Source organism: Manis pentadactyla, chromosome 4 (assembly GCF_030020395.1).
Source record: "Manis pentadactyla isolate mManPen7 chromosome 4, mManPen7.hap1, whole genome shotgun sequence".
Taxonomy (NCBI): Eukaryota; Metazoa; Chordata; class Mammalia; order Pholidota; family Manidae; genus Manis; species Manis pentadactyla.
Window position 1 is genome coordinate 68,823,469 of NC_080022.1, and position 7,381 is coordinate 68,830,849.

Genomic DNA, 7,381 nt, shown 5'->3' on the forward strand with positions numbered 1-7,381 from the left:
GCCTTCCCCAAGAAGGCTGTGGAGTCCAAATGACAGAAAGAGAATTAAAGGACTCCTTAAAGATGTAAGCTTCCCTCAGCTGGCATCTTCACTTTTGTCCAAACTCTGTTATACTCAGAAGGTCCTTTGTCACAACAAAGTAGAAATGTCTGGGGCACGTGGGTGAATGTTAGAGAGCAGCAGGTCCCTACTTTGTATAATTTGAGGTATGCCTAAAGCCACGTTCATGCCAGAAACACCCTCCAATGAGGTCACTCCTGTTGGTGACACTTTAGTAAGTCTTCAGATAAATTTAGTTGGTTCTGATTGGTAATTTAAGGAAATGAAATAGAATACAATGTCATACTTCATTATTAATAAAATCATATCCAGTATTAACTGTGATTTTTTTGTAGCTTTAGGTGTAAATTTTGTTGCCTAAAACATTCATTTCAGGCACACACATGCCCTCATTAGGTCACAGTGTAAATTTATTTCTTTTTCTTAGTATAGGTACTTAAAGTTTAAAAACCTTACTAGGATAATATAATATATCTTTGAAAATTTCTTGTGAAAAAAAAAATATATATGCTGCCTATCTAAGAATGACTCTGGAGCACTTCTTAAGAAGAAAGAGTTGAGGGGAGGTGCTGTACTGTGGTGCTGGTCCATCAGGATGCAGCTTTGGAGACCTGAGGAGTGGGCTCATAACGAAGGGAGACATGAAGGGCTTGGCAATGTCAAGCATCACTTGTGTGACAGTTTTGTCCTGGGCCAAACCTGGAATGATGACACAAAACAGGTGCTAAATACACTTTTTTTTTTTTTAAATAACTGAATGGCTGTAACTCTGGAAAAAGACATTTAGCCTAAAATCTCAAGGGTTAAAATCTCACACAGAACTAAACCTAGGTGACTATCAGAACAGATTAAACATAATCAGTAGAACCTAAGGCAAACCGCCATGGACATCAACCGCTCTCCATCTCTGTCTTTAGCAGTCCTCAGACGGGACAGGCAACCGGCACTCACGGAGAAGGATTTCCAGACATGGAGTCAGGGAAACAAGTCCAAACTTATCTGAAATGACTTTCGGTCTCAATCCGTCAAAAAATGTATTCTAATTCTATAAAATAATGAAGGATATCAAATAGAAATGGAAATAATGAAGCAAATATGTTGTTAATTTTTAAGAAGATTTAGACTAATAGAGTCACAGATTAGAACATAATTACCAGTTAAAATATATAATTGATACTTTTTTATACTTTATAATCTCAGATTAAAACTTAAAATTTTATGAGGCTTATCACTGGCATTAGAACATTTAAACAAACTTAATACTTAACTTACACTTTTTGTGACATTGAAATATCAACCAACAGCCAAAGTTTACCTGCAACTAGATGAAACTTGAGGAGTGAAGGGAAAAGCCTTTATTCATCAGGACTTTATATTCTATTCTATTTCCTATAAAGGATTATAAAAATGAGTCAAAATGAAATGAAAACTCAACTTTTAACTATCTTCATATTCCCTCCATCCAACAGCCTCTACCTTCTACCTTCTATTCTAACTGTGCTTTTTGGATCTTTCCTTCTTTTTTTTTCTTTCTTTCTTTCTTTCTTTCTTTTCTTTTTTTCTTCTTTTCTTTTTTTCCTTCCTTTCTCCTTCTTTCTTTCTCTCTTCTTTTCTTTCTTCTTTTTTTCTTTCTTTCCCTTCCTTCCTTCCTTTCTCTCAGTACATCAGTCAACATACAACATTGCTACAGTCGTGATTGGAAAGTATATTTAAATACATAGATTGTGATCTCAAGAAACTTGTGTCTTGATTAATTGATGTGACTAAGGATAAATATATACCAATAAAAACATAAATAACGATGTAAGAAACAATCTCATAAATCTCCAAGCATCTGATAAGGCAAGGTCTGTAGGAGTTCAGAGGTGGGAAGTACTACATAGTTTGAGCCTTGATGTACTGATAATAATCAGAGGGGTTAAGCCATAAGGACAGATTAAATTACAGTCCAGAAAAATAGAGTGAGCTAAAGTGCTCATGTAGGAACGCTTTAGATCTAGTGTTTAGATACTAACAAATCTATCTGGCTGACTTCTGCAAAGGATTTGTAAAATAGGTATAAAAAGTAAGAATAGGAAGATAAATGGAGGAAGATGCTCACCATTCCATCTACATTCTTGCACCACTTCCAAAAATCTGGAATCTAAAGGAATAGGTCTAGTATGTTTACATAAAGTGATTCGAAGCTGTCCTCCTCCCTCCTATCCCCTCCCTCCCTCAGCTGATAGGATCAGGGATCGATTCCTGACACAGCCTGGATGAACCAGATGATCTTTTCCAGAAATTTGAAACAAGAACATTGTGCGACTGAATCATTTAGCTTAAGGAAGAAAAACAGAAAGACCATGGAATCAGAAGAAGTGCAGTGACAAACTGAAGACATGTGCAAACTATGGTCATTATGGGGAAGCAGAAGAGAGCTGAATGAAGAGCGAAATGAAGCTAAACCATGAAATAATGTAGAATATTGCAATGGATGGTCTCTGGAACCAGATCACCAAGAGTTAATCCCAGCTCTTTGCCCAAAAAGTGTGTTGATATATGGGAAAGTTAATAAACCTTCTAGTCGTAGGGTGAAGTAGAAACAAGATTTACCTTTGGGTTGTTGTGAGCTCTTAGTGACAGGTACATGGAAAACAATGTCAATTATTGGTAATAAAATAATTATTACAACATATTAAACCATTATTTTCTATTCCTACCTATATGTCTCATATGCGGGCTTTTGTATTCTTAAAATTAATTCAACCCTCAGAAAAAATCCTTGTTTGTTTGTTTGAGCTAGTTTGAACTGTCCTGGTTATTTCCTTGCAATCAAATACTTCCTGACCTGAATGACTTCAAAAATAAACTTAGGTCAGACAAGAAAGACCCTGAATATTAATCTAAAATGTTTGAATTACAGTCAATGAAATTTCCTTCTTCTAGATCTTCTTCCCTCAATCAACCCATCTTCCCAAATTCAAACATGTATTTGCCCACAAATTTCCATTTGGTGAAATGTAGTGAAATGGTGAAAACTCAGTTAAAAACAATTATAGCAAATCTTTTTGTGATTATGCACTTTCTGAAGATAGTTTGAATTTGGAGATTTTTATTGAGAATTTCCTATAATATTCAAGATGCTTAAAAATAAAGGAACTTGAACTAAGACCACACCCAGACTTTTTTTATGTGATCATTGCCAAACCCCCACTCTTCAGCAAACACAGTGTAACTTTTCATTTCTAACAAATATAAAACTCAAATTTTCTGAAGTTGTATGTTCAGAGGTTTGTGAGTTTTTAAGTGATCTATAGCAATATATTGTTCTTCAGATGCCTTAGTCCAGAAAGGCTCACAGGTGGGGTCTGGAGAGTACTTTAGGATTTTACCAATCTATTTTAAATGATTTTTTTTTTAACTAAGTGGTTTTCACTAGTTGTAAAAATATATTCCTCTTTAAGTAGTTATGTTTGTGATTAAATTTGGAGGGACTTTTAAGATTAAGTTAGTTTTCAATGTCCATTTCAGATTTTCATGTGATTAATATTCATGGAAGAAAATAGTGACCTTTACATGATCAGCTGTAACAGTTGGTGAGTAAAACCAAAATCTACAAAGTTGATTATTCTTGAAAGATGAAAAAATATGTAATAGCTATATTTCTGTTGTTACATCTTGATCTGAATATGATGATCCTAATTATAACACCTTCCAATAAATATTTGAATTGAAGAACAAAGTTTTTACCAGGATAATTTACATTTATAGTACTAATAACAGTACAGGGAATTCTTGCTTCAAAACAATCAATCATGTAAACAAAATTGTGTTTATATTCTACTCTCATTTTCTAAATCCAAGCGAAATTATAAGTGAATAAATTGGTAATATTTTTTTAATCCAACATTTTAAGTTTTAAAGTAAATTTAATTTACAGAAAAGCTGCAATGATATTAAAGATAGTTCCTGTATACCCTATACCCAGCTTCCCCGAAGCTGGTATATAAACCTTATATAAACCATGGAACATTTTTCAAAGCTAAAAAATTAACAGTAGTATGATACTGTTAACAGAGCCAGGAACTTTATTCAGACTTAACCAGGTTTCCCACTAAACATTCTGATCAGTTCATGGATCCAATCCAGTACACCATGCTTTATTTAGTTATCATATCTCTTAAGGTACCCCAAAGCAGTGATAATTCTTGGCATTTGTTGGTTTTCATTACTTGGCATTGCCAAAGAGTGCTGGTCAGGTATTTTGTAGAATGTCCTTCTATTTGGGTTTGTTTGATGTTTCCTCATGATTAAACAGAACTTACGGATTTGGAGGAGAGCATCACAGAGGTGAAGTGCTCCTTTCATCACACCGTATTGGGATATGCATGTCAACATGACTTCGTCCTGGTGATGTTAATCTTTATTACTTGGTTAAGGTGCTGTCTTCCAAATTTCTCCACTATCTTTCCCTTTCCGTGCTCCTTTCTTTGGAAACAATTTACTAAGTCCAGTCCATACTCAAGAGATAAGATCTCCCTCACTCAGCCCAGCCGCTGGTAAAAGGATTGCAAATAGTTTATAATAACTAATAAATATTTGTGGGAGATACTTTGAGGTAATGCAAATATCCTATTTAACTTTAAAGTCTTACCCAATTTTTACATTCATCAGTAGGTTTGCATGCTGCAATTACTACAGCAATATTCTAGTTGTGATTTTCTATTTTCTTCATTCCTTATACATTTATTAGTTGGAATTCTGTGACTAAGGTGTAGTCCTTCTCCACCATTTGTTTATTAATCATTTTTTTACATAAGTATGGAACCATGAATATTTGTTCTTATTGTTGCCTTATTATCCAACCTTATTGTCAAAAAGTTTCAGCTTTCACCATTGGGGTCTCTTTCAGGGTGGCTCTAAATCCTTTTTATCCTTTTTGACAAGACCTTATCCTTTTTTTTTCCTTAAGCACCTCCTTACTGCTCCAGGCTCATATTCATTTCCTGCCCCAGCCCAGAATCAATCATTTCTCCAAGGAACCCTGTCTCTTTTTACTGGAGAATGGTATGTAGGAACCAAGATCTGGACATTAGGTGTGCTTTTTGTGAGTAGCTGTCACAGCTTCAAGTATATGTCAGGAGACAGAGGGTTAGGAAATATATTTGTGTTTACAAACCAGTGGATATAATCAGTTCTGTGTCTCTCTCTTTGTATATATTTAAAATAAACATGAGGTCAATCTGGTATCTTTGACACTGAAAAAATTTCCAAATGCAAATATTAAGTCAACACAGATTTCATTCAAACATCCATACACTTAGACTGAGTTTTTTTTTTTAATGCACCCTCTGAGTCATCAGAAATGCAATCAAGTTCACTCTTGTCTAATGTTCTATGTCTTATATTACACTGAACTTACTTGACACATGACAAACAAATATTTCATATCAACCAGAGAATTATTAACTATACATTCATTCTACAACCATGTATTGAATACTAATTAAGCACTGAGAAAAGTTAGCAACAGTAAGACAAGGATCAATAGAGTTTTTGTTTATTTGTTTTTTGCAAATAACAAAAGATGTTTTATTAAGTAAAAATTGGTGAGTGTGGCAAGGCAGGGTAAAATTGTACAAGGGTTAGAGGTGAGAGGGTCAGGGGTCTACAGCACAGCTGGAATGTGACTCAGGATGGAAGAGGCAGAGGCCAGAAGACTTGAGGTGGGTTGTTCTTTGGTAACTTATCACCTGCTTTTCTGAAGGCTATGTGAGGCTCAAGAGTCCCTGAGGGTTCCAGAGGTCTGAACAGCAGAGGGGGGCTTGTCCCTGCAAGCCTAGTGAGGCCCTGTCCCTATAGCAACAAGAAATCATGGGGACAGGCCTAAAGCACCTGGACAGCAAACAGCCTTCATGCTGCACCCACAGCTCCAGGTTGGCCTCTGAGATGGGGATGTCCAGGGTGGAGAAAGATCCAGAAATGTGGAAAATCACCTCTTTGGCTCCATTGTTCAAAGGTGAGGAACACTGGCAGCAGAACCCCAGTGGGAGCCCAAGTCTCTTCTTGCTGGGTCACCAAATGGATTAAAAAATACAGCCCTCCAAAAAAAAACAAAAACAAAAGAAAAAACAACCCCAAAGCTGCAGTGGATCACCATCTCTGTGGCTCCCGCTCAAGAGGTTAGGCTCACTGTCAAGGGAGCCTCCACTTCTCCACCCAAATTAGAAATAATTCTTAGTGGGGGGCACTCAGGGGGATCCCGAGAGGTGGCATGTGGGGCAGATGTGGAGTAGTGGGCTATTTAATGGCTGGAGCCCCGGGACCCCCCTGAGGGGCAGGTGCAGCAGAAGAGTGCCCCACCCAGCAACGGGAGCCCAGAGGCTTCCCAGCCAAGCAGAAGGAGGCCCTCAGTTCTGGCGTCTGGGCCTCAGACAGCAGGGGGTCATAGAGATCCTGGATGAAGGTGTGGGCCATCCAGCAGACGGGGATCAGGGTCAGGACCCCTGAGATGACAAAGATGATCCCAGAGGTGAGCACCTAACAGGCCTTGGAGTCCTGTCCTTCACATAGGTGGTGCAATTGACCCCCAGCAAGGTAGACCAGCAGGCAGAACAGGGCCACAAGGAGGGTGATGACACAGAGGGCACAGGCAGCCTGCAGGTCCTGGGGCAGTGCCAGCAGCAAGTCGTACACTTTGCACTGCATCTGGCCAGATGGGTCACCACCTGGGCCACCACGGTGTTGTTGCTGATGAAGGCAGCCACCTTCCACAAGGGCAGGGCACAGGACACCAGAGCATTCACCCAGCCAGGCAGTGTCAGAATGATCCCTGGGATTTGCAGACCAGCAGAGGCCATGATGAGGTTGAGGCTGAGGTTGAGAGCAGCTGCGAAGAAGCCCTTTCCAGGAGCCTGCTGAGTGTCCATAAAGTTTTTATTTAAAGATTAATAAACATTATTTTTATGCATTAATTGCCTGTAATCTATTTAGTTTTGTTGTATGTTTTATCACAGACAACCTCAAAATTCTGGCTATAGGAATAGTTGTGCTATCAGAGGGCACTATAAAGTTATCATAAAAGTTAGCTTCATCACATGGACTTAAGCATATGTAATCCAATTTTTTTTATACTCAGTTTTTCCTTTAAAATGCTCCTTTTCCCACTCTAATTTTCTACCTTTCCTAATGTTTTCAATAACCAATCAAATCAAAAGTATTGAAATGTTTATTAGAAAAAGTGTGTAATGTCATATGTGCCTTAAGAAAGTGATTGAAGCCATCACAGCAACCTAATGTGATATCAATACAAACAGACTTCTCAGGAATCCCAGTTGGG

The 7,381-nt window shown here is 37.7% G+C and overlaps 1 pseudogene; it reads right to left on the bottom strand.

Annotated features, from left to right (window-relative positions):
- Positions 1-6,217: 6,217 nt before the first annotated feature.
- LOC118914916 (claudin-6-like) lies at positions 6,218-6,902 on the bottom strand (annotated as a pseudogene).
- Positions 6,903-7,381: the final 479 nt, after the last annotated feature.